Source organism: Mastomys coucha, unplaced genomic scaffold (assembly GCF_008632895.1).
Source record: "Mastomys coucha isolate ucsf_1 unplaced genomic scaffold, UCSF_Mcou_1 pScaffold24, whole genome shotgun sequence".
In the NCBI taxonomy this organism is placed as follows: Eukaryota; Metazoa; Chordata; class Mammalia; order Rodentia; family Muridae; genus Mastomys; species Mastomys coucha.
In genome coordinates, this window is record NW_022196907.1 from 865,809 (window position 1) to 893,116 (window position 27,308).

The 27,308-nt window shown below is 37.7% G+C and overlaps 1 long non-coding RNA gene across 1 annotated transcript; it reads left to right on the plus strand.

The window, feature by feature from the left end:
• Nucleotides 1-3,581: 3,581 nt before the first annotated feature.
• On the plus strand, nt 3,582-26,754 carry LOC116074205. Its single transcript, XR_004112138.1, has 3 exons — nt 3,582-3,713; nt 21,996-22,078; nt 25,973-26,754. It is a non-coding gene; the product is annotated as an uncharacterized LOC116074205 (long non-coding RNA).
• The last annotated feature ends 554 nt before the right edge of the window (nt 26,755-27,308 follow it).

A 27,308-nucleotide genomic window follows, 5' to 3' on the forward strand; every position in this document is an offset into this window, starting at 1 on the left:
TCAACTCCAGGTCCTCTTAAAAAGTAGTCAGTAGTCATCTTCTGAGCCATCTTCTAAAATTGTAAGTTTTTATAACAGATATTTAGTCATGCTTTCCTGAGTGCTATTTCTGTGCTACACACCAGGTCATGTGCTAAGGAAAAATGTTCCTCTTAGCTTGCAGCCTAGCAGTATTCACCTCTCTCTGCTTCTTGGTTGTAAATACAAATGTGACCAGCAGCCTTATGCTCTTATCACTATGACATATCATCATGGACTATGTCTTAGAATTATAAGCCAAAATGAAACCTTCTCTCCTGAAGCCACTTTTATAAGATACTATTGCAAAGATAATGAAAATAACATACCCCATTAACACTCTGTCCAGAAGTGTGCAGGTCTCATGAACAGTTGCTGAACTCCTGATGAAAGTAAAATGATCTTTGTTGACCTATGTAGATCTGACCGTGAGACCTGGGATTTGAAGACCTTAAAGAATGAGGTTGACTACAGACAACTTTACTACAGTTTCAGTATACTTTTATACGTGGATGAATCAAAGAAAGCAATGATCCAAGGAAGATTGTTTGAGTTCAGAGAAACATGATAAAAAATAAAGGCCAACAAGCACATACTAAATATTATCAAAGCAGTTCTTTCCCAGAACTTTCTCAGAAAAGAACAGTTTAAACACGACTGGCTGGCTTGCACTATAGACTCTGTTTGGGAAAGCACAAAAGCAAGGCAGAAGGCCATATCCAGATTTCAGTACACCGAGGAGAGCACTAAGAATATGCTTTCACTAGATTGGCTTCTATAGCTTTGTTCTGACTTCTAAGAAGAATAAACAAGTCTTACATGTTGAATGAAATTATTTGTCACAGGAGCACAAAATCATGTCTATGATCAATAAAGAAAACAAAATGTTCTTGAGATAATAATACTTTCTGTCTTTTATCCTAAAGACTCTCTCACAGTTCAACAAGGCATTGTTCACCATGTACAATTCTTTTGGTTATGTTCCAATAGTCCCTCTCACCCTAATTTCAATTAAAGTGTTATAAATATTCATATATATATGTGTATATATGCATATATGTGTATATATATTCAATATATATATTCAATATATATTGAAAATGCAGGGTTTTAATGAATCAAAAAGATGTGTCAAAAACTATGTTGAACTTAGTATGTAACCTAATGATTAAACCATGACTTCAAGGTGTAAATTTATGACACAGGGACATAGAGAGAATGAAGAATAATGAAGTACAGGACAGGAGAGGAGTGCAGCCACAAAATGCTGTGCAGGTATAATATTCTACTGGGATCTCAAGTAAAACTAGGAAGTTCTTTCTAGTACATTCTCAATGCTATGGCAAAAATATCTTGGTAACAGAAACTTCAAGGAGAAGGAGTTTATTCTGGCTTATAGTTCAAGGAAGTAAAGCAACAAGAGCTTGAAGCAATTGCACAAATCACATCACAGTCAAAAAGCAGGAAGGATTGAATGCATGCAAGTACTAAGCTCACTTTCTTCATTTTGTACACTCCAGGATTCCAAACCCAAGAAATGTCCTACATACTGTAGAAATGGTTTCTTCATGTCAATAATTTTAATTGAGATAATTCATCACAAATCTCCTCAAAGACTAACCTTAATTAGGTGATTTCTGAAGGTCAAATTCATGAGTGATTCTAGATTCTGTCAAGTTGACAACACTAACAATTAGACTCAGGGCTTGTCCAGAAAATAAGGAATGGGTACAAGAATAGTATCCAAAGCAATAATCAGATCTGGAGCAATCTCTGAAAAATCCCACCTTCTCCCCACTCTTTCATGCAGTTGACCTGTTATACTCTATTAAAAAAAAAGAATTTGGTTAGGAAAGAAACAATTAGATAATTTAAGCTGTATATGAGAATAGTTTAAATTGTTAAATAATGTGGCCATGTTTTTAACGTTGTTGTTTTTGTAGTTATTAAATATCTAGCCTGCACTTGGGAGAAGCTTGTAGACAAAGGAACCTATCTTGCTACTAGATGAGTAAATATTCCTCCTTGATGACACCTGTGTGATAGAACACAAAGAAAAAGATGCTGATGAGGCCAACAGAGGACTGATGCTGAAGAATCCTCTTCCCCAGTGAGGAAGTTAACCCTTTGATAGAGTGATGCTGGTGTAGGAGACATAGCCACAGGGGAAAGACAGAATTCAAGTCATAGTTTAAAGACCATTTTGGTTTTATAACTACAATTAAACTAGTGAAAGCAGAACACTGAAAACTGGAATTAGAGGTAATGTGATCTCCTCCTGTTGAATTTAACTGTTATTTATAATTATATAGATGTGTCCTCCCTGTCATACTACTCTATTTGATCAATAAGGCAAATTAATTTTTCTTTCTTCCTTTTGCTCACAGTATTTTTTAAATTTATTTATTTTTTACACATAATTTACTTCTCCACACACCCCTGTCCACCCTCTGACTATTCCATATCCAATACCTCCTCACCACACCCCTGTCTCCGTGTGGATGTCCCATTCCCCACCCTTCCTGGTCTCTAAACTCCCTGGGGCCTCCAGTCTCTTGAAGGTTAGATGCACCATCTCTGAATGAACACAGACCAGGCAGTCTTCTACTGTATGTGTGTTGGAGGCCTCATATCAGCTGATGTATGCTGCCTGTTTGATGGTCCAGTGTTTGAGAGATCTCTGGATCCATATTAATTGGTACCTACAGGATATCCCTTCTCCTCAGCTTGCCTAATTCAATAACAGAGGTCAGCTGCTTCTGTCCATTGGTTGGGTACAAGTATCTGCATCTGACTCTTTCAACTACTTGCTAGGTTTTCCAGAATTTGGTAATGCTAGGTCACTTTTTGTGAGCACTTCATAGCCTCAGTAATAGTGTCAGGCCTTGGGACCTCCCCTTGAGCTGGTCCCACTTTTTGCCTGTTGCTGGACCTTCTTTTCCTTGGACTCTTCTCCATTTCTATGCCTGTAATTCTTTCAGACAGGAACAACTATGGGTCAAAGCTTTGACTGTGGGATGATCCCCCTCTCCCTCATTTGATGCCCTGTCTTCCTGACAGAGGTGGGTTCTATCTATAAGTTCCCTCTCTCTACTGTCAGGCATTTCATCGAAGGTCCCTTCCTTTGAGTCCTGAGAGTCTCTCACCTCCAGGTCTCTGGTATATTCTGGAAGGTCCCCCCAACCTTCTATCTCCCAAGATTACCTGTTTCCACTCTTTCTTCTGGTCCTCAAGTTTTCAGTCCTTTCCCCTCACCCAATACCTCAGCTTCCCCTTTCCTCCCCACTCTCCCATCTTGTAGATTTTCCCTCCCATGTTCCTACCTCCCTCAACACATGTGTAAGGAGCATGTAAGGCCTGAAGGCTAGGAAGGCTAAAATGAAATATTAAGTGACAAAGTGAATAAAATGAAAGTGAATGCATGAAATGGATAAGCATACTGCAAGACGGTAACCCAGAGTGGAATCCCAGATAAAGACAGAGGGATGCACGAAGCTCAATGTGCAGACATAGATAGAGATAAGCAAAGAGCTTAAAAACCACGGCCAGAAGCGACCAAGTCCGAAACGAGATGGCTTGCTGAACGGATCCACACCGCTCAGACTCAGACTCTTGCCTCCCACCTCCTGATAAGGTGCTCACACAACCAACTCCCAAGAAGACGTCGGGAGCCCGAGCCTGCAAAGCAGAGACAGGTCGTATATCCCTTAGCTTATGATGTTAGAATCTCTTAGCTTATGATGTTAGAATCCCTTAGCTCATGATGTTAGAATGTTAAAATGTTTGAAATTGTTCTGCTAGTGATACTAGTTATTGCTATGTTATTTTGGTGTGTAATTTGTGTGATACAGCCTGATATAGTACATAAAAGCTCTTTTAGCACCACGTCTGACTCCTTGTCTTCTGTCATAATTGCTGGGGGCGCCCACCAGCTGAAACCATAGGCTGGTCACCCTCAGTGCTCCTGACACATGCGGTTGTTTTCTTCTCACTCCCAAGTGGGAAAGAGGTATCCTCACTTGGGCACTTCAGTTTGTTGTCCTTTTTGAGTTCTGTGGACTGTATCTTGGATTTTTTTTTTCTAACATCCACTTATTAGTGACTGTATACCATGCATGTGCTTTTGGGTCTGAGATATCTCACTCTGGATGATATTTTCTAGTTCCATCCATTTGCCTGCAAAATTTAGGATGTCCTTATTCTTAATAGTTAAGTAGTATTCCATTGTGTAAATGAATCACATTTTCTGTATCCATTCTTCTGTCATGGGACTTTTAGGTTGTTTCCACCTTCTGGCTATCACAAATAAGGCTGCTATGAACATACTAAAACATGTGGCCCTGTGCCATGGTGGTACATCTTTTGGCTATATTCCCAAGAGTGGTATAGCTGGGTCTTCAGGTAGATCTATTTCCAATTTTCTGAGGAACCTCCAGATTGATTTTCGGAGTGGTTGTACCAATTTGCAATCCAACCAGCAATGGAGGAATGTTCCTCTTTCTCCAAATCCTCTTCAACATGTGTTGTCACCTGAGCTTTTGATCTTAGCTGTTCTGATTGGTTTAAGGTGGAATCTCAGGGTCGTTTTGATTTGCATTTCTATAATCACTAAAGACTTTGAACATGTCTTTAGGTGCTTCTAAGCCATATGAGATTCCTCACTTCTGAAATCTTGGTTTAGTTCTATACCTCATTTATTGATTGGGCTGTTTGGGTTTTTGGTGATTAGCTTCTTGAGATCTTTATATACATTGGATATCAGCCTTCTATCAGATGTGGGGTTAGTGAAGATTTTTTTTTCCCACTCTGTAGATTGCCATTTTGTCTTATTGACTATGTCCTTTGCCTTACAGAAGTTTTCCAGTTTCATGAGATCCCATTTATCAATTGTTGATCTTAGAGCATGAACCATTGGAGTTATGTTTAGGAAATTTCCCCCTGTACCAATGAGTTCAAGGTTCTTTCCCACTTTCTCCTCTATTAGATTGAGTTCTCTGGTTTTATGTTGAGGTCCTTGATCCTCTTGGACTTGAGCATTGTGCAAGTTGAAAAATATGAGTCTATTTTCATTTTTCTACATACAGACATCCAGTTAGACCAGCACCATTTATTGAAGATGCTTTTTTTTTTTTTGCCATTCCATATTTTTGGCATCTTTGCCAAAGATCAAGTGTCCATAATGTATGGTTTTATTTCTGGGTCTTCAGTTCTATTCCATTGATCAACGTGTCTGTCTCTGTACCAATACCATGCAGTTTTTATCACTATTGATCAGTAGTAAAGCTTGAGGTCAGGGATGGTGATTCCCCAGCCATTCTTTTATTATTAAGAATTGTTTTCACTATTCTGAGGTTTTTGCCTTTCCAGATGAATTTGAGAATTGCTCTTTCCATGTCTTTGAAAAATTGGGATTTTGATAGGGATTGCCTTTGGTAGGATGGTCATTTTTACTATGTTAATTCTGCCAATCCATGAGCATGGGAGTTCTCTCCATTTTCTGAGATCTTCTTCAATTTCTTTCTTGAGATATTTGAAGTTATTGTCATACAGGTCTTTCACTTTTTTGGTTAGAGTTACCCAAAGACATTTTGTGTTATTTGTGGCTATTGTGAAGGGAGTTGTTTCCCTAATTTCTTTCTCAGACTGTTTTTCATTTGTATAAAGGAAGGCTACTGATTTATTTGAGTTAATTTTATATTCAGCCACTTTGCTGAAATTGTTTATCAGCTCGAGAAGTTGGTAGAATTTTTGGAGTTGATTATGCATACTACCATTATCATCTGCAAATAGTGATACCTTTATTTCTTCTTTATCAATTTGTATCCCCTTGATCTCTTTTTGCTGTCTTATTGTTCTAGCTAACACTTTGAGTACTGTATTGAATAGATATGGGGAGAGTAGGCATCCTTGTCTTGTCCCCGATTTCAGTGGGATTGCTTCATGTATGTCTCTATTTAACTTGATATTGGCTGTTGGTTTGCAGTAAATTGTTCTTATAATGTTTAGGTAGGGACCTTGAATTCCTGTTTCTTTCCAATACTTTTAACATGGAGGGATGTTGTATTTTGTCAAATGCTTTTTCTGCATCTAAGGTAATGATCATGTGATTTTTTTTCTTTGTGATTGTTTATATTGTGGATTATGTTGATGAATTTTTGTATATTGAACCAACCATGCATCCCTGGGATGAAGCCTCCTTCATCATGGTGAATTATGGTTTTGATATGTTCTTGGATTTGGTTTGCAAGAATTTTATTGTATATTTTTGAATCAATATTCATAAGCAAGATTGATCTGAAGTTCTCTTTTTTGGTTGGGTCCTTGTGTGGTTTAGGTATCAGAGTAATGGTGGCTTCATAGAATGAGTTAGGTGGTGTTCCTTCTGTTCCTATTTTATGGAATAGTTTGAGGAAAATTGGTATCAGGTCTTCTTTGAAGGTCTGGTAGAACTCTGCACTATATCCATCTGACCCTGGGCTTTTTTTGGTTGGGAGGTTTTTTTTTTTTTTTTTTTTTTTTTTTTTTTTTTTTTTTTAGATATTTTATTTACATGTAAATTTCTCCTTTCCCAGTTTCCCCTCCAAAAAACAAACAAACAAACAAAAACAACAAAAACAAACCCCTGTTGCCTCCCCCCTCCCCATGCTTGCCACTCCACTCTCTCCCACTTATTGGCCCTGGCATTCCCCTACACTGGGGCATGCTAGTAGGATTTGCTGAAGGAGGCAGAGAGAGGAGGATCACAAGTTCAAGGCCAGCCTGGGTTGGGAGGTTTTTAATGACTTATTCAATTTCCTTGGGCAATATGGGACCCTTTAGATAGTTTACCTGATCTTGATTTAACTTTGGTATGTGGTATCTGTCTAGAAAACCATCCATTTCACCTAGATTTTCCAGTTTTATTGAATATAGGCTTTTATAGTAGGATCTAATGATTGAATTTCCTCCATTTCTGTTGTTATATCTCCCTTTTCATTTCTGATTTTGTTAATTTAGATACTGCCTCTTGGCCCTTTAGTTAGTTTGCCTAGAGGGTTATCTATCTTGCTGATTGTCTTAAAAACCCAGCTTTTGGTTTTGTTGATTCTTTGTATTGTTTCTTTGTTTCTATTTGTTTGATTTCTGCCCTGAGTTTGACTATTTTCTACCTTCTACTCTTCTTGAGTAAGTTCACTTCCTTTTGTTCTAGAGCTCTTGGGTGTGCTGTTAAATTGTTAGTGTAAATTCTCTCCAGTTTCTTTACTAGGTTATTGCAGTTAATCTCCAATCCAAATATGCCTCCAGCAATAGAAACACAACTCAATTAATGTGAATACAAGTTGTGTGCCTAGATTGGGTAGATCTACCACTACACTACCATCTTCCCCTTCTATGAGACCCCTTATATCTTGTAGTTTCTCCAGGCCCCACATGCTTCTGCTCTGCTTTCCTTCCACCTCCTCCTCTATTGTCCTCTCTCTCTCCCTCTCCTCTCTCTCTCTCTCTCTCTCTCTTTTCAGCTCCATCTTCCCTTTATCTGCCCAATCACTGGATCTAGTCTTTATTTTATAAATTAAGGTGGGCAAAAGGTTTAGAGGAAATCTCCTGAGTGCTAACTCATTCCTTGTTAACAACCCCTCACATGATAATGGAATTAGCATCAAATTACAAATAGCCCCAGAGCTATCTGCAATACCAGGACACTTAGTACTATGAACTTTCCTCTTAGCACTGCTTTCATTGTGTCCCATAAGTTTGGGTATGATGTGTCAATATTTTCATTAAATCCCAGGAAGTCTTTAACTCTTTTCTTTATTTCTTCCCTGACCAAGTTATCATTGACTAAAGAGTTATTCAGCTTCCATGTGTATGTGGGATTTCTGTAGTTTTTGCTGTTATTGAAGACCAGCCTTAGGCCATGTTGATCTAATAGGATGCATAGTATTATTTCAATCTTCTTGTATTGGTTGAGGGTTGTTTTGTGACCAATTACATGGTCCATTTTGGAGAGGGTACCATGAAGTGTTGAGAAGAAGGCGTATTAGTTTGTTTTAAAGTGAAATGTTCTGTTGATATCTTTTAAATCACTTTGGTTCATAACCTCTCTTAGTTTCACTGTGTCTCTGTTTAGTTTCTGTTTCAATGACCTTTCCATAGGTGATAGTGGGGTGTTGAAGTCTCCCCCTATTATTGTGTGGGATTCAATGTGTATTTTGAGCTTTAGTAACCTTTCTTTTATGAATGTGGGTACTCTTGCATTTGGGGCATAGATGTTCAGAATTGAGACTTTCTCTTGGTGGATTTTCCTCTTGATGAATATGAAGTGTCCTTCTTCATCATACTTGATAACTTTTGGTTGAAAGTCTATTTTAGTGAATATTAGGATGGCAAATCCTGCCTGTTTTCTGGGACCATTTGCTTGGAAGACCTTTTTCCATCTGTCTTGGTTATTGAGGTGTGTTTCTTGTATGCAGCAAAATGCTGGATCTTATTTGTATATCCAGTCTGTTGGCTTCTGTCTTTTTATAGATGAGTTGAGTCCATTAATATTGAGAGATAGTAAAGAGAGATGACTGTTTTTTCCTGATATGTTTGTTTTTGTAGGTGACTTTATGTGCTTATGGTTCTTTCTTTTGGCTTTGCTATGAGATGCTTAAGATCTTGTCTTTTCTTTGGTGCAGGTATCTTTCTTTCTTGTGTTGGAGTGTTCCTTCCAGGATCCTCTGTAGGGCACAATTGGTAGATAGATACTGTTTGAACTTGGTGTTGATCTAGAATATTTTGGTTTCTCCATCTATGTTGATTGAGAGTTTTGCTGGGTATAGTAGCTTGGGCTGGCATTTGTGTTCTCTTAGACTCTACATGACCTCTAACTAGGCTCTTCTGGCTTTCGTAGTCTCTGTTGAGAAGTCTGGTGTATTCTGATAGGTCTAACTTTATATGTTACTTGGCCATTTTCCCTTGCAGCTTTAAACATTATTTCTTTGTTATGTAGGTTTAGTGTTTTTATTATTATATGACAAGAGAATTTTCTTTTCTGGTCCCATTTATTTGATGTTTGTTGCAATATTTTCTCTGTCCAATCACATTAGGGCAGTGACAGGCCTGTGATTGGAAAGGAAGAGGGAGATAGAGTGAGAAGTTTAGGAGTGGTCAGAGAGCAGGAGAAGCAGAAAAAAGACAACACCCAGAGGAAGCTCCACTCCAAGGTACTCTGACACACCCAGGATCAGAGGTAAGCAGGAATCAACATCTGTCCCAAAACTGGGAGTAACTGGGACCAGCGGGACCAGCCACTTAGGAACTCCACCAGCCTAGTAACTCTGGTTCCTTTTGGTCTGTCTGGGTTAGTGTTCTGAGCAGACCTTGGGCACAAGCTCTGCAGCCAGTCCCACAACACACAGAGAAGCCACACTTCCAGGTGATCTAACAAGCCCAGGATCCCAGGATCCCAGAATCACAGGATCACAGAGGCAGTTTGACTCAGCAGAGTTCTGACACAACCAGGATCACAGGAAGGACAGGCTCCAGTCAGATTTAGCAACGACAGGTACCACTAGAGTTAACCAGATGGTGGGGGGTGGGGGGCAAGCATAAGAAAATGAACAACACAAACCAAGGTCACTTGCCATCATCAGAACCCAATTCTCCCACCATAGCAAGTCCTGGACACACCATAAGACCAGAAACGCAGGACTCAGATCTAAAATCACTTATCATGATGATGATACAGGACCTTAAGAAGGACATAAATAGCACCCTCAAAGAAATACAGGAGAACACAGGTAAAGAGTTAGAAGCTATTAAAGAGGAAACACAAAAATCCCTTAAAGAACTACAGAATAACACAATCAAACAGGTGAAGGAAATGAGCAAAAACATCCAGAATCTAAAAATGGAAATGGAAACAATAAAGAAATCAGAAAGAGAGACAACACTGGAGATACAAAACCTAGGAAAGAAAACAGGAGCCATAGATGCAAGCATCACCAACAAATGCAAGAGATAGAAGAGAGAATCTCAGGGGCAGAAGACACCTTAGAAAACATTGACAAAACAGTCAAAGAAAATGCAAAAAGCAAAAAGCTCCTAACCCAGAACATCCAGGAAATCCAGGACACAATGAGAAGACCAAACCTAAGGATAATAGATATAGAAGAGAGTGAAGGCTCCCAATGTAATGGGCCAGTAAATATCTACAACAAAACTATAGAAGAACACTTCCCTAAGCTAAGGAAAGAGATGCCCATGAACATACAAGAAGCCTACAGAACTCCAAATAGACTGGACCAGAAAAGAAATTCCTCCTGTCACATAATAATAAAAACACCAAATGCACTAAACAAAGAAAGAATTTTAAAAACAGTAAGGGAAAAAAGGCAAGTAGCATATAAAGGCAGGCCTATCAGAATTACACCAAACTTCTCACCAGAGACTATGAAAGCTAGAAGATCCTGGGCAAAGGACATACAGACCCTACAAGAGCACAAATGCCAGCCCAGACTACTATACCCAGCAAAACTCTCAATTACCATAGATGGAGAAAACAAGATATTCCATGACAAAACAAAATTTACACAATATCTTCCCACAAATCCAGCCCTACAAAGGATAATAGATGGAAAACATCAACATAAGGAGCAAAACTACACCCTAGAAGAAGCAAGAAGGTAATCTTTCAACAAATCCACACAAACCTAATTCCACCTTTTACAACAAAAACAACAGGAAGTGACAATTACTTTTTCTTAATACATTAATTTAAAAATTAATATTACCAACATATCCTAATCCATTGAAATACAATAATATGAGGAATTGGAAATTTGTTGATTGTCATCCAATGGTCTCTCTAATTTGGTAATTGGAGAAATAGGTCCAATATTATATGATCTATATACACTGTCAGCTTGTTTGTGACAGTGTCTTGTTGTGTACAACATAAGGGTCTTGAAATCTTGCTTCTCCTATCTCAGCCTCTCGATTAGCAGTATTGTTTATTTAATGTCTTTACACTATACTATGGTTTTCAGAACAGCTTATAAATTTCAAAAGTATTTATATACTCAAATGAAACATAGACAATTAACTAGGGAGGTTGCTTGTAAGAGAACAACAAAGTGAGACTGAATGCTTTGCTTGACATTTGTAACTCTTGTATCAAGTTTGAAGAAGAGGACTTTATAAGTTACTCTTTCTCTGAGATGAATGCTTTTCCAAATTATCACAGCTAATGAACCAAATTTTTACCTTCACCTAATGTCTGTGCCACACTCCAAGCAGAACCATTGTTCATTGAAACAGTTGGCGAATGACTTATGGATAGACCATCTTAATACCTACACCATTTCTTAAATGAATGTAACATGTTCTCTGTGGACTAAGAATGAAGTCACTCACTCAAGTCAAATAGCTTTGACCAGAGCAGGAAGTCTGTATGCAAAAATCAAGCCTACAATTTATTTCTTGGTTGCAGCAGAACTATCAACTCTCAGCTTAGCTACGATGGAGGTAAAATCCTTTGGTGATGTGAGGGTCACTGAAATACAGCCTTATTACAATGAAACCTAGGTCTAAAAATTGTTCTTATTTTGGGCTTGTTGCACAGTAAGAGCCAAGATTTTAAACTCTACTAAATACAAAACAAACAAAAAGACTTTATATATTCATGTTCATTTAAGAAAATACTAGTAGTGATGTATTATTTTTAAGTATACAGTTAATATGTTTGGAGTTATTTAAAATTTATATTGAGAGAAATGTATTTTCACAATTGCTGTAGATGAGCATCTACATAAGACTGTTAAATTGATTGTTGTTTTATATCAAACAACTTTTAAAATACTTATTTTTATTGTTATAATATTTTATAAATTTTAAGGAATATGACAAAAAAGATATTGTAGGTATTGAAGGGGGGTCTACAGGAGGAGCAGTGGTACAAAAGGGAAACAAGAATGATTCAATTCTATTTAATTAAAATATGTGTTTAAATGTTAACAAATTCAGATAAATTGAAACCATGTAACTTTTCTCATCATAATGTAATAAAAGTTTAGAAAAAAATAAATAAAAAAATAAAAGAAAAGAAAATGATAATTTCAAGCACAATGAGAGAAATTATCAATAATATTCCATGATGTTTTTAGAACATGATTTGAATATTTTCAACTATTAATATTCAATAAACAAAATAATTATTTTAAGATATAAAAAAAAAGAAGCAGAGAAAATACATCATGGAGGCAGGAGAAGAGGATGATCAAGACCCAGCATGGTTTTAAACAGCCACAGGTAGCTAAGGTTTTTACAAGGTTAGAATAATTGGGTTAAATCATTGTCTTTATCATTCTGCTCTGAAACTATTGTATTGGCATTATGTAAATTGTGATCTTATTGATATATAAACCTGATTGGATAATTAAGCCTTAAGAGTCATGATTTTTCCAGGTAACTAGGAGATAGATGTGGGGTGTAGATCACTGCATGTAAGTGAGATGATCTTGCCAGCTGGGAGACAATAGCAGGAGCCCCCTGGGACATAGTGGCAGGCTGGTACAGGCAGGCCAATAGAGTTTGTGGGGTGGTTTTCCTCTTTAATATTTCCCACGGCAGGTGTTCTATAGGCTTTTTGTACCTTTATGGCCAGCTCTTTCTTTAGGTTGGGAAAATTTTCTTCTATAATTTTGCTGAAGATACTTTGACATGTAAATAAAGAAAATATCTAATAAAAAATTAAATGTTGTTTAAAAAAGAGAAAGAAAAAGAAATGGTGATGATGTTTGTATTAAGATGATCTATTCATAAAGTCATTCACCAACTGTTTCAATTAACAACGGTTCTGCTTAGAGGGTGGCACAGACATTAGGTTAGGTTAAGAATCTGGTTCATTGGCTGTGATGATTTGGAAAAGCATTCATCTCAGAGAAAGAGTAACTTATAAAGTCCTCTTCTTCAAACTTCATACAAGAGTTACAAATGTCAAGCAAAGCATTCAGTCTCACTCTTTGTTGTTCTCTTACAAGCCCCTTCCAATTTAATTGTCTGTTTCTTTTGGGTATATAAATACTTTTCAAATATGTAAGCTATTCTGAAAACGATAGTATAGTATAAAAACATGAAATAAGCAGTACTACTAATAGAGAGGCTAAGATTGGAGAAGCAAGATTTCAAGACCCTTATATTGTACACAGTAAGACACTGTCATGAACAAACAAGCTGAAAGTCTATATGGATTGTACAATATTGGACCTATTTCTCCAATTACTAAATTAGAGAAACCATTGGATGACAATCTACAAATTTCTAATTCCTCATATTTTTGGACTTTGATCAATTAGGATGTGTTGGTAATACTAATTTTCATATTAAGATATTAAGAAAAAGTAATTGTTACTTCTTGTTGTTTTTGTTGTAAGATGTAGAATTAGGTTTGTATGGATTTCTTGAAAGATTACTTACTTTCCAGCTTCTTCTAGGGTGTAGTTTCACTCCTTATGTTGCTGTTTTCCATCTATTATCCTTTGTAGGGCTGGATTTGTGGAAAGATATTGTGCAAATTTTGTTTTGTCATGGAATATCTTGTTTTCTCCATCTATGGTAATTGAGAGTTTTGCTCGGTATAGTAGCCTGGGCTGGCATTTGTGTTCTTGTAGGGTCTGTATGACATCTGCCCAGGATCTTCTAGCTTTCATAGTCTCTGGTGAGAAGTTTGGTGTAATTCTGATAGGCCTGCCTTTATATGTTACTTGACGTTTTTCCCTTACTGCTTTTAAAATTATTTCTGTGTTTAGTGCATTTGGTGTTTTGATTATTATGTGTAGGGAGGAATTTCTTTTCTGGTCCAGTCTATTTGGAGTTCTGTAGGCTTCCTGTATGTTCATGGGCATTTCTGTCTTTAGGTTAGGGAAATTTTCTTCTATAATTTTGTTGAAGATATTTACTGGCCCTTTAAGTTGGGAGTCTTTATTCTCTTCTATACCTATTATTCTTAGGTTTGGTCTTCTCATTGTGTCCTGGATTTCCTGGATGTTCTGGGTTAGGAGCTTTTTGCTTTTTGCATTTTCTTTGTGTCAATGTTTTCTAAGGTGTCTTCTGCCCGAGATTCTCTCTTCTATCTCTTGTATTCTGTTGGTGATTCTTGCATCTATGACTCCTGATTTCTTTTCTAGGTTTTGTATCTCCAGGATTGTCTCTCTTTCTGATTTCTTTATTGTTTCTATTTCCATTTTTAGATTCTGGATGTTTTTGCTCATTTCCTTCACCTGTTTGATTGTGTTTTCCTGTAGTTCGTTAAGGGATTTTTGTGTTTCCTCTTGAAGGGCTTCTAGCTGTTTACCTGTATTCTCCTGTATTTCTTTGAGGGTGCTATTTATGTCTTTCTTAAAGTCCTGTATCATCATCATGATAAGTGATTTAATATCTGAATCTTGCTTTTCCAGTGTGATAGTGTGTCCAGGACTTGCTGTGGTAGGAGTATAGGGTTCTGATGATGCCAAGTAAATTTAGTTTATGTTGCTTATATTCTTACACTTGCCTCCTGCCATATGGTTGTCTCTAGTGTTACCTGCCCTTGCTAAATCTGACTGGAGCCTGTCCTTCCTGTGATCCTGGTTGTGCTGTCTCTATGATCCTGTGGTTCTGGGATCCTGGGATCCCGGGCTTGTTAAAGCACCTGGGAGTGAAGCTTCCTCTAGGTATTTGGGATGGGCTGCAGAGTTTGCACCCAAGGTCTGCTCAGGGTATCAGGGCAGGCAGACCAGAAGGAATCTGAGCCACTGGGCTGGTAGAGTTCCTTTGTGCCTGGTCCTGCTGGTCCCAGTTACTCCCAGTGTTGGGACAGATGTTGTGTCCTCCTCACCTTTGATCCTGGGCATGTTAGAGTGCCTGGGAGTAGACCTTCTTCTGGTTGTGGGACTGGCTGCGGAGCTTGCCCCCAAGGTCTGCTCAGGGCCCTGATCCATTGTTTCATGACTCAAATTCTCTATGGTCTTTAATGAAAACATTAGGAGGACAATCATGTAAACAAGCATAAGTTCTATATGATGCACTAATTTCACTTTGTTTTGAGAGTTAAAAATCTATCAAATGTGAAGTTTAGAATTCTCTCCTCAAAACATGATCAGACATACAGGGAGTACCCTATTTTTTTTCTTTCTAACAGCCACAGGGATGATATAGTTTCTAAATTAGATGGAATTTTGGATTTGGAGTCACTTTAAGTAAAATACAAGTGTAATTCACAGCCCTGCTGCATTTCTTTGTGGTACATTTACACAATGGAATACTGCTCAGTTATTAAAAACGATAATTTCATCTAATTCACAGACAAATAGATGGAACTTGAAAATATCATCCTGAGTGAGGTAACCCAGTCACAAAAAAACACTCACTGGTAAGTGGATATTAGCCAAAAAAGCTCAAATAGCCAAGATACAACTCACAGACCATATGAAATCCAAGAAGAAGGAAGACCACACCAAAGTGTGGATGCTACAGTTCTACTCAGAAGGGGGAAGAAGACAATCTCAGGAAGTAGAGGGAGAGAGGGATCTAGAGGGAGGAAGGAGAGAGAGGGAAAGGGGAGCCAGTTCATATAAAGGAGGAGAGGAGGGAGATGTACAGAGTGTCAGGAATTTGAAAGGAAGAGTGTAGCAGTGGGGGATGGGGAACTGGGGGTAGCCAATAGGAACATCCAGATGCCAGGGACCAAAGAGTTTCTCAGGACCCAACAGGGAGGACATTAGCTGAAATATCCAACAAAAGGGATATAGAACCTATAGAGACCATATCCAGTGGATAGGCATGGCCCCAGTTGAGGGATGGGGCCTCATAACATTAATCCAGAATGTGGCTGCCTGCAGCCACACACAGACGGGTCTTCTGGAATGGGAGTTAGAGCCTGTGAAAAATTAAGGGAACCAGAATGCAGGAAGGGGTTAAAATGAGCCGAGGCATGGTGTGTTTTCAGTCTTCCATCATTATTGAACTCTCTTTGTTACCAGCAGGTAGGTAGAGAAAAACCCCTCCCCCATTCCGTCAGCAACTCATGGCCCAATCAACATCTTCATCTTCAGTCTCTTCAGCCCTGACTTCTGGCATAACAGCAACTTGGAGAGAGGTGTGGCTATTTGCAGGAGGTTGCAGAGAGGAATGGCTATTTGCAAGAGGTTGGAGAGAGTCGTGGCTATTTGCAGGAGCTTAGAGAAAGGTGTGGCTATTTGTGGCAAAGCAAGGTCTGAAAGAACCAGTTCTTAGCTGGAGAAGGGTCACACCAGAATTCCTCCTGTCAAAAGTAAATGCAAGGACAAAGAGTGGAGCAGAGACTGCCCCACCTAGGAATACATCCCATCTGCAGACACAAAACTCAGAGACTATTACTGATGCCAAGAAGTGCTTGCTGACAGGAGCCTTATATAGCTGTCCCTGAGAGGCTCTGCTAGAGCCTTACAAATACAGAAGCAAATGCATGCAGCCAAATATCAGATGGAGAAGTTAGGGGAAGGACTGAAGGAGTTGAAGGGATTTGCAACATCAATAGAAGAACAATATCAACCAACCAGACCCCTCAAGGGATTAAACCATGAACCCCTCAAGCTCCCAGGGATTAAACCATGAACCAAAGCATTCACGTGGGGGGAACTCATGGCTCCAGCTGGATTTGTAGCACATGATTGCCTTATCTGGCATCAATGGGAAGGGAGTCCCTTGGTTCTGTGGAGGCTTGATGACCCAGCATATGGGAATCCTAGGGTGGTAAAGTGGGAGTAACTGAGTGGGTGGGGGAGCACCCTCATAGAGGCAGAGTGGAGGGAGAATGGGATGGGGGACTGTGGAGGCAAACTGGGGAGGGGGATAACATTCGAAATGTAAATAAATAAAATAATCAATAATAAAAAGAAAGAAAGAAAAAGCATGCTCTAATTTTAGATGAGATGGGTTTGTGAACCCTAAACCAGAGGGAACTTCTTACTATAGCAGGTAGTTGGGAAACATCTTCACACTGAAGACTTGGGACCATTACCCATGACTGAGCTGGAAGCATCTGCAGCAAATTGGATGCAAGATTTCACTATAGTTTTTCCCTTTTTGTAGCAAAACTATGCCCTCACTGGAGTATAGTTTTGTTTGTTTGTTCGTTTGTTTGTTTTTTGTTTTGTTTGTTTTAGAGAAATAACTGCTGACTTAGAACAAGTTTTAGTGGCGGCAGAATATTTCAGCATAGAGTAGAGAATGAAGAAAACTTAGTTCTACCTCTTGAGTTCTACACCTATTGATCACAAAGCCCTAAAGCCAGGCTTCACAGAGGCCCTGCCACCAGGGGACCAAGCCTTGATAGGACCACTGGCTTTGTTTAATTAAAAATTTGGGGTATATATGACTTTAGTGGTGCATAATTTATTAGTTTGACTATAGTGTAATTCTAACCACAGCAATGTTCTTGTGAATAAATTAGTTCATTGTGACCACTGAATTGTGAAGAACAAAGTAATTATAATAATGAAGTGCTTAATAAATTAGCCAATTTTTCAAAGTTTAATAACTTTAAATAAAACTATCTCAGAGGCTCTACATTAAAAATGATTATGGGGTGGTGTAATTTTTGATGTTCATACCCAGTTCAGGTTTAAACTTCATCCTCAAGTTTCATGAATAGCTTTTCTTCAAAGATTTTCCCACTTGTGATCTCCTTATAGCCAAAGACCTTTGCTTTGTGAAGTCTACATGAATTCAGGTGGTGAGTTTTTCAAAGGAAAACTATGAAATAACTTTCTTAATATTCTATGTTTCTTATAATAGCTGTCCCTCTATGGATGCTTCATATCTATTGTAAGAATATGTAGATACATTTTGACATAGTCTTGATTCATGTTTGGCAATTTATGATTTATGTTTGCCAATCAACATTAAAAGCCTCAGATTGCCAATATCATCTTTTTGCATTGAAGAGAGATTGAGACATGAAAGCTATGGTCCTTGGCAATGTTTAATCACAGCTTGGGAGGGATATAGACAGGTAAACAAATCTATCTACGTTTACTTGTAAAGGCGGCTAAAAGGATTATATACAAACACATGTACAACATGCAGTTTTAATTCAAATTTTGCTCATACTTCAAAAATAAGATGTCCAAAAAAAGATGTCAGGGCAGTGGCTCTCAACCAGCATTGTTAATAAAGAAAAACCTCTATAAAACTGTCAATCAATTCTATCTAGTATATCCACAAGTGTGTGTTTGTGTGAATTCCCACAATACATAACAGAAATCTAAACTGAGCCAATTGCAAGGAAAGAGAAACATGTGCTCCACAATGTTCCAGATCTTGTGACAATGGCCCAATAATACACCACCATAAAATAAAGAATGGAGTTATGTCATTTCAAGAAGTATACACAACTGGAGATCATATTTTGTAAATAAATGAGTTTGGTTTAGAAAAAGAAACACATACTATTTCTCTTAAATATAGGATCTAGAAAGAAAAGAAGTAAAGAGACTTTAGGAAGAGGAGGGAGACCAGGGAAAAAGGGTGGGGTGACAAAAAAACCTTAAATAGTGGAGCTGAAAATGAGCAAAGTATGAACATGTTATAAGGACTGAGAGATGGCTCTGTGGTTAATACAAGATGATAGGGGTTCAGATTCTAACACATGGTGGTTCACAACTGTTTATAATTCCAGTTTTAAGAAATTTGACCTCTTCTGACCTCTATGGGTCCAGCAAAACTTGTAGACAAAACAAACATTCATATCAATCAATCAATAAATAAAACAATTAAAAAGAAAATTTCCTAAAGATACCATTATCTGACCCAATGCCATATCCATATAGTGGTTATGAGCATATAGAGCAATAACCATAATAATAATAACAAGCTCAGTTTTCTTTTGTTTTGTTGCTCTCTATCATATTTTCTTACACTTCTGCTTTCCAACATATATCAACACAGCAGAAACACCTGGATTAATTTGTTTATAAATGTCATCTTCCAGATTCCTATTCTAAGACTTTTCCTGGGGAAGAACAGTATTTATTTTTACTTACTTCAGACATGGAATAGATAAACCAATGTCATGATTTTATTAAAGTACTATTTGGTGAACCAATAGAATTTCACTGGTATTTCTAACAGGAATTTGAGTGAGGGGCTACTTTCAGGAACAAGGATGACTCCAGTGCAGCCACACCACCTTTCAAAGGTCCAGTTTATCATGGCTGATGTTCACAAAAGCTGCAACCATAACACTATGTATACATGACTTGCAGATAGCTCAGCAACTGTGAGAATCTCCTCCCAGCAGCTTGGCTAGTCAGTCTTATTTACTCCAGAACCAAATGCTTCCAATCTTTGGGAACCTGTCTTAGTGAAAGTTTCAGCTCCCAGATATGTGACACTTGTTGACTTCCTGGTTCCCAAGAGCCAGCTTCATCCTTTTTGAAGGAATATTTCAATTCATTGGAAATTGATACTCTCAGTTGATTCCCTCACTAGAATTTCAGACCTATGCAGGAAAGGATTTTGTATGCTTTGTGAATTGTTTCATCTTCAAATACTGTTGAAACAGTGTAAAATGCCAATTATAATTACTTGAATGAGTGAGCACCTTCATAGAAGTGATATTCACAGGTACATCTGGAAAGAATAATATAATTTGAATAGGAAAAGACTGTGCTATCCCTCCAAAGCCGGCTCTTTTCACCTGATCAACTGACTATTCTTCTTCAACAAACACAACGCTCATGCCGTCACTAACACACATGCCAAGGGGCATCCTTACACTATCAGTTCACTGATATTATTCAATCAGGGTGATCTTGAAACAGCACACTTGGTTTATTTGCATTTTGCCATTCTGTCCCTTGTAAATTACATCATGAATTTTCAAAGTGCTAATTCCTTACTGCTGAACATGACATCAGTGGTGTGTCCTGTGGGTTTGCATGGCATAAAACAGTGAAAATAACTCTGTGTATGTGTGAGTGTGTGTGTGTATGTTTGTCACACTCATATGGGAGTGTATGAGTGCAATAAACCCTGGTGTTTATGTGGCTATCAAACGACAAAGTCAGGCATCAGTTCTGAGCTTTCCCTTTATTTTGAGGCATGGTCTGCTTTTTATTGATCACTGTTTCATATGCAGCCAAAAATTAAAGAGAAATGTCTTCCCAGTGTAGGACTTCAAAATGTAAGAATTAAATTATTTTGCAGAATATGCTAGTATATAAGGTTACTCTCATTAGATTTTCTCTGAAAAGGATAACAAGACACCAGGATAATTTTAAATCAACCATGTAGCACAAATGCCCTTTTATGTAGAACTATAGATTGTTCAGAAGACAAGCATCACACAAGGTGATGTGTACTTTAGTTGTGATATAGAATGTTTGCCAAAGCACATATATGAAAGCTTGATCTCCAGTGTGTTGTCATGAGAGTGGAGTCTTCAGGTAGGGCTCAGTGGAGGGCATTTTCGTGGTTGGAATGTATCCTTCTCCTTGATCCTTTCCTATCTTGTTTTGCTTTGGGCTACCATGTAATCTCAATACAATGTCCTTCCACACATCAAACAGGCTTTGATCTGCTGGAAATCTACTTGAAAGGATTCCAAGCATTTCCAAAGGAAGATGATAGTAGAACTAGTCTGGCAGTGTGGGTAACTTTTGCACAGTATTATTATCTGAATAACTTGTTTCTACAGTATTAGCAAAAAACAATTGAAGCTATATTATAAAAAAGACTTCTACAGCTGCTGGGAAATGGCTTTAATATTGAATCTAACATCGTCTTGTTTAGGTGATTTTAACTTGAATAAAGTTTCACAGAACTGAAGAGTTTTGACTAATGTACTAAAAATCTAAAACAAAACAATACAAACAAAAATCTGCTTGTGTCTTATTTTGCTTCTTAAATATTTATTAAGAAGAGTAAAAGAAATCTAAGAGTTCTCTAAACATACCTAATGCTAAGATCTCAGTTAATATTATTTCTTTCATATGGGTTTACAAACCACATAATTTTTCAAAACGATTTCAAAATGCTGAGGTTTCTAGATTATTCAAAAAGGTTACCTTCTTAGTCATTTGAAAAGATCTGAAAATAGTGGTCTCAGTATACAAAGCCTGGCTGTTTGACAAGTAAGTAAAATAAATCTGAAATTAACATAATCTAACTTCAAACTACATTAACAATAGAATTCAATTTTCCAGTCTTAGAACACTTTTATTAGATGACAATATCCATGCAACATTTGCAAGGGTCCTTGATTTTATGGCTATAATCTTAGTAAAACGAAAACAAATAGAAGTAAAAAATACTATTAAATGCTATTGTTTTTAAGGCTTATAGAAAGTTCTAGTCTCTGTTATTAGGATTTGATATTCTCCCCAATTTTTAGAGTTCATCATAAGTCTAAAAAGGGTTACCACCTTTGAGAATTAAATATACCTGAACTTGAATTCCATTTTTATTCCTTAATTATGTATCAAATATGTATAAGTACTTCCTTAAATGAGTATCAGAAACTTGATGAGCATACCTATTGTATGCTCCTCTTCTGAGATGTCTCTTGAGCTATTCACATGGCTAAGCATGAAAGGCTCAACATGCCTTCGGCTAGGAATTTACTACACCCAACATTGTAAGCAGAAAAGAAAATATGAAAAGAAATGGCTATTTTACAGCACAATTTTCATTTTTAGATGAAAAATGTTCAGGCTACTGCAAGAATATTAAGGGTTTGAGCCACACTCATACAGGGTTCTCTGATAGATTGTTCTGTGGTGATGTGCCAGCCCACAGGCAGAAAGCATCAACTTAGAGGGGTAGATGCTGACTATAAAAACGGCATCATTGATGAATCATAAGACTTTTGAAGGCCTGGTCATTAAAGCTTAATAATGCTACTTAGTATACCAAGAATGCTTAAATGTGTTTAATTTAGAAGATATACATCAATTGCTTTAATTTTGATGTCAATTTGGTTTTCTTTGTTTTAGAGATGGAGCCATAACTGTGTTACACAAGCTAGCCTGGAATGCTTGGGCTCAAGCACTCTTCTTGAGTCCCTGGGAAAATATAGGTACGCACCATTCTAGTATTACTTTATATTATTGTTCCAACTTGTAAAATATATCTTAGCATTATTTAGAACATGATTAATAATCAAATAATTGGTAAAGCACTTACATGCTAGCTTCATTCTTTTTCTTTCAATTTCCCCTTTCTAATACAAAGGACAAGTCAACAAGAATCATACCTAGGATGGCTCATAAGTATCTTTAAGGTGGCAATTACCTCAGGAAAAATATTTATGCTTTTTCTAGAGCCATAATGTTGCAGATATAAGTGCAATGAATTCATTTTGACATTTTTTCCTCAAAATTTAATACAGAAACATATATTTCTTTGAATGAAATTGTTGTGTGGTTCTTATTACAACTGCAATTACAATCTGAATAGTTAACAAAATAAAAGCTTTGACAAAAATAAAAGCAAGTTACACTTGATTTGTTTTACAAAGCTGCAGATGTTTTAGAGAAAATGTCTTTCATTTCACTATTTTATCGGTTAATTTATTTAATCAATATTAAAGGTTAAGAGTTTACCATATCCAGTGGCTAGGCATGGCCCCTGGCTGAGGAATGGGGTCACCACCCATCTCAAAAATAATAATCCAGAATTGCTCCTGTCTAAAGGAAATGCAGGAACAAAGAGTGGAGCAGAGACTGAAGGAAAGGCCATCCAGAGACTGCTCCACCTAAGAATCAATCCCATCTGCAGATACCAGATCTAGACATCACTGCTGATGCCAAGAAGCACTAACTGAGAGAAGCCTAATATAGCTCTTTCCTGAGGGGTTCTGCCAGAGCATGACCAATGCAGATGTGGATGCTCACAGCCAACCATTGGACTGAGCACAGGGCCCCAATATAGGAGTTAGGGGAAAGACTGAAGGAGTTGGCGGTGTTTACAACCACATAGGAAGAACAATATCAACCAACCAGACCCCCCCCACAAAGCTCCCAGAGACTAAACCACCAACCAAAGAGTACATGTATATGTATATATGTATGTGTACATGTATGTGTATATATATGTATATGTGTATGTGTATATTGTCAGGAACCATAATAGGACAAGCTAATAACTAGCAGGTGATCATCCTGAAAAGGCCTGCTTCGGATTATTATATAATCTGTGACAGGTGAGCCTTTATTAAGCAAGGCTATAAGGGATTCGTTTTAGGAAAGATTCCTGCTATTAATATGCTTTTCCTGTTGTTGTTATTATTATACATATGTAATAATCACTAAGTAATAGAACACCCCTTTTGGAGCAGATCTCTGCAGATCCATGAAGATGTACTGTCTTATAGAGATGCTATATAGATAAATAGATGACTTAAGACTATATGATGATCTTATAAGAATTCCTAAAATTATATCTGTGATTATTAAGCTCTTTTATAATGGAACTGCTATTAGGTCCTTTTCTGACAGTCAAAACTATAATGAGAATTCTGCCAGTTTCCCAAATGTCAGCAATTAATTGCTCTTAGATGGTAAGCAGATTTTCTCCTACTCAGAGCACATTTCAAGAGGTTGTAAAACAATTAACCAAAGGTCATCAAAAGGGAACTAACGATTTATTATAGGTGCTAGGACAGAAGATAAAATATTGACTGGATTTAACTATACAAAACTTCACTTATTAACTTAGTTATGGTTTTAATCCTTCAGTGACCCTGTAGAGTTGAGACATGTAGGTGATGGATGTTTAGCTAGATAATTACTCCTAATGGATATGCATATAAACATTCTCTGTTGTAAACTTCGATTTCAATTTATGATTTGATTTTCTGTGTAAACTTTTGATGAACTTCTTAACATGTGATCAGGTATTCTGAAAAATGTTTAAGGGCCAAGGACAAAGAGAAGAGTCAGAACTAAGGTAAGAGGAACTGAGGTGAGAAGAACTGAGCTGAGAGAGGAATTGAGCTAAGGAGTTTTTAAACAGAACACTTTTTAGACTACAAGGAGAATGCAGAGTGGAATAACTTAGAAACTATAGGAAACATAAAATACTAAGAGAGCAATGTGCAGAATGCAGAGGGAAAGAGGAAAAAAGAAGATGCTGTAGACAGCAGAAGGAGCAGGCAGACTTCTCCTTACCATGGGACAGAACTGAACTGTATCCTCCTAAGTGAATGGAACTCTCCTAATTGAACTCAACTGCATTAAACTGAACTCATCTGAGGTGCACTCACTTGACTGCCCTCCAACCCTGTCTCAGTATGTGCTAACTTACAGACAACTGCCTGAAACATATGAATATCCATATCCATATCCATCAGATCTTTATTAAAAGAAACAAAGCTGTTTTTCTTACAAACATGGGTTTAATTCATTTAGCATTAAAAGGGTAGAAGCCTTTTCTTGTTCTATGTAATTGGAGCTCCATTTTTCATCCAGAATGAGTGAGTTCTTTCTGTCCTGGTGCTTGGTCTTTTGCTCCATATGCATATGTAAGAATGGATGTGCATGTATGTAATTGTGGGAATGCATGCAAGCTGGACCCACCTGGGTATGAATGGAACTATATAAATGAAAAAATGAGCATGAATGAATCTGTAAATGAATTTATGTGAGATTATGCATAGTCACTTATGTAACAGTTTTTCTTCTGCAGGTGTTACTCTCTTCTCCTGGTTCAATAGAAGCTTATTGTTCCAAACTTCCCCCTAGCCTGACAAGCAAGAGGCATCTGGACAATAGGGAAAAGGCTGTAGCAATCAATCCTTTACTGAAATCTCTTGCTGTTTTAGGATGAGGTGCTAAGTGCCAGAAACTGCAGTTTCTGGCCTCAGAGGATCACAGAAGGCAGGTCAGCTACAATACCATAGTAACTTAGACTTAGAAAGTAAACTTTTATTATACAGCAACTCTAACTTTCTCATAAGACAAAAGTTGTGTCAAACCCCAGAATCTTTTAAGAAAAAGTTTTACCCCAGAATCTTGTAAGACAAAGTTTTACCCCAGAACTGTAAGACAAAGTCTTACTCTCCACCTGTGTTCTTCCCCCTCTGCTGCCTCAAGAAGAACCGACAAGAAAGAAGAAACACCCCATGCTGGGGCTGGGCCCCAACAGTATATGATGGATATTCATATGTTTCAGGCAGTTGTCTGTAAGTTAGTACATACTGAGACAGGGTTGAAGGGCAGTCAAGTGAGTGCACCTCAGATGAGTTTAGTTTAATGCAGTTGAGTTCAATTAGGAGAGTTCCATTCACTTAGGAGGATACAGTTCAGTTTAGGTCACCTAGTTGATGCAGTTCAGTTCATATAATTCAGAGGCAATTCAGTCAGAACCTGAGAGAAGCCAATTTGAATCAGTTGGATTGGAAAACAGTCTGAGTCAGAACAGTTGAGTTGAAACAACCAGAGAGAGTTCAAAATGAGCTAGAAGGGGTGAGTTTATTCAGCAGTAAATCTGGGAGGCTGAAACCTTCTAGACCTAGGTTAGTAAACTAGTAAACGTTGGCTGGAAGTTGAAGCCTTAAAGATCTGGATGTGTAGAAGATTAAATTTTATGGGGGATGGAAGTTTTGAAGCCTAGGCCTAGGGATGTTAGACAGAAATGCTCTGGGTTCAACCAAAGCCATGTATTCACACAGCATAAGTATAGCAAGCATCTCAACACTTCATCTGAAAAAATAAAGTGATATTTACATTTACAAGTATGCATTGCAGTATCTCAGGCAAGGAAGCTAGGAAAGGAAGGTTATTTAAGACATTAAAAATGCCCTTACAGCAAAGTGAGTGTGAAAAAAATCAGAGCAACAAAGAAATTATTACATTTGACCTAGAGAGCCCATATTGTCATTCAGAGTGTAGGAGGCTTGCTGCTCAAAATAAAATAGAGGGTGGACATATTTTTGAAATTGTTAACATACTTTTCAATCTTTGTTTCATAGAGAGACCACAGCAAAACTATGGGATACTTGTGAAGAATGGACTCACCAAAAACAAATCTGTTACCATTTCGCAAAAGATCAAAATACCTTAAGATTGTACATAGAATCCCCTACACCTGTGGTAGACATATAGTTACATGCTTCTTTTTCATATCTCATTTTAGACATAGAATAAGTCCACGTCCCTGTTTCTGTGCTCTTGAAGTAGAACTTTAAAGAGAGAGCTTAGGTCCCTGCCCACACCCAGAGACAGCTTACCTTCCAGGAGTTTTGACACACTTAGGACAGATGAGTCCTCCACCCCCACCCTAAAATCCAGCCTAGCAAGGACCCTTGGGACCCAGAGGATGAGGACCTTCCACCCTGCCTTCTGTTTCCCATCTGTGCCTGGGAGCAGATCCTGTGCACCATTCCCACCACCCTAAGCCAACCACACCCAGAGACAGCTTGATCCCCCCAGAGGTTCTGACACAGCCTGGCTCAAAGATCAGGCTCCCCAGACCACTTCCCACACCCAGAGAGAGACTGACCCAATGAGGCTCAACATAACCAGGCTCACATTAGAGGGAAAGGATCCAGTTAGAGACAGCAAGGCCAGTTAACACCAGAGATAACCAGATGGTGAGAAACAAGCAAAAGAACATAAGGAACAGAAACCAATGATACTTGGGAACATCAGAACTCAGTTTTCCCACCACAGCAAGCTCTGGATACCCCAACACACCAGAAAAGCAACATTCAGATCTAAAATCCCATCTCATGAAGGTGATAGAGGACTTTAAGAAAGACATAAATAACTCCCTTAAAGAAATAGAGGTAACACAGGTAAACAAGTAGAAGCCCTTAAAGAGAAATATAGAAAATGTCTCAAAGAAATATAGAAAAACACAATCAAACGGGTGAAGGAATTAAACAAAATCATCCAGGATCTAAAAATGGAAATAGAAACATTAAAGAAAAGACAACAAAGGGAGACAACCCTGAAGATGGAAAACCTAGGAAGGAAAGGAATTAAAGAATCTCTAGAATTCACCGAAAAAGAAGAGACAACATATCCAAACTTATGGGACATAATGAAAACAGTGCTAAGAAGAAAATTCATAGCACCAAGTGTCTTAATAAAAACATTAGAGAAATCCTACACTAACATCTTAACAGCATAACTGAAAGCCAAAAAAAATGAAGAAGAAGAAGAAGAAGAAGAAGAAGAAGAAGAAGAAAAGAAGAAGAAGAAGAAAAGAAGAAGAAAAGAAGAAGAAGAAGAAGAGGAAGAAGAGGAGGAGGAGGAGGGGGAGGATGAGGAAGAAGAAGAAGAAGAAGAAGAAGAAGAAGAAGA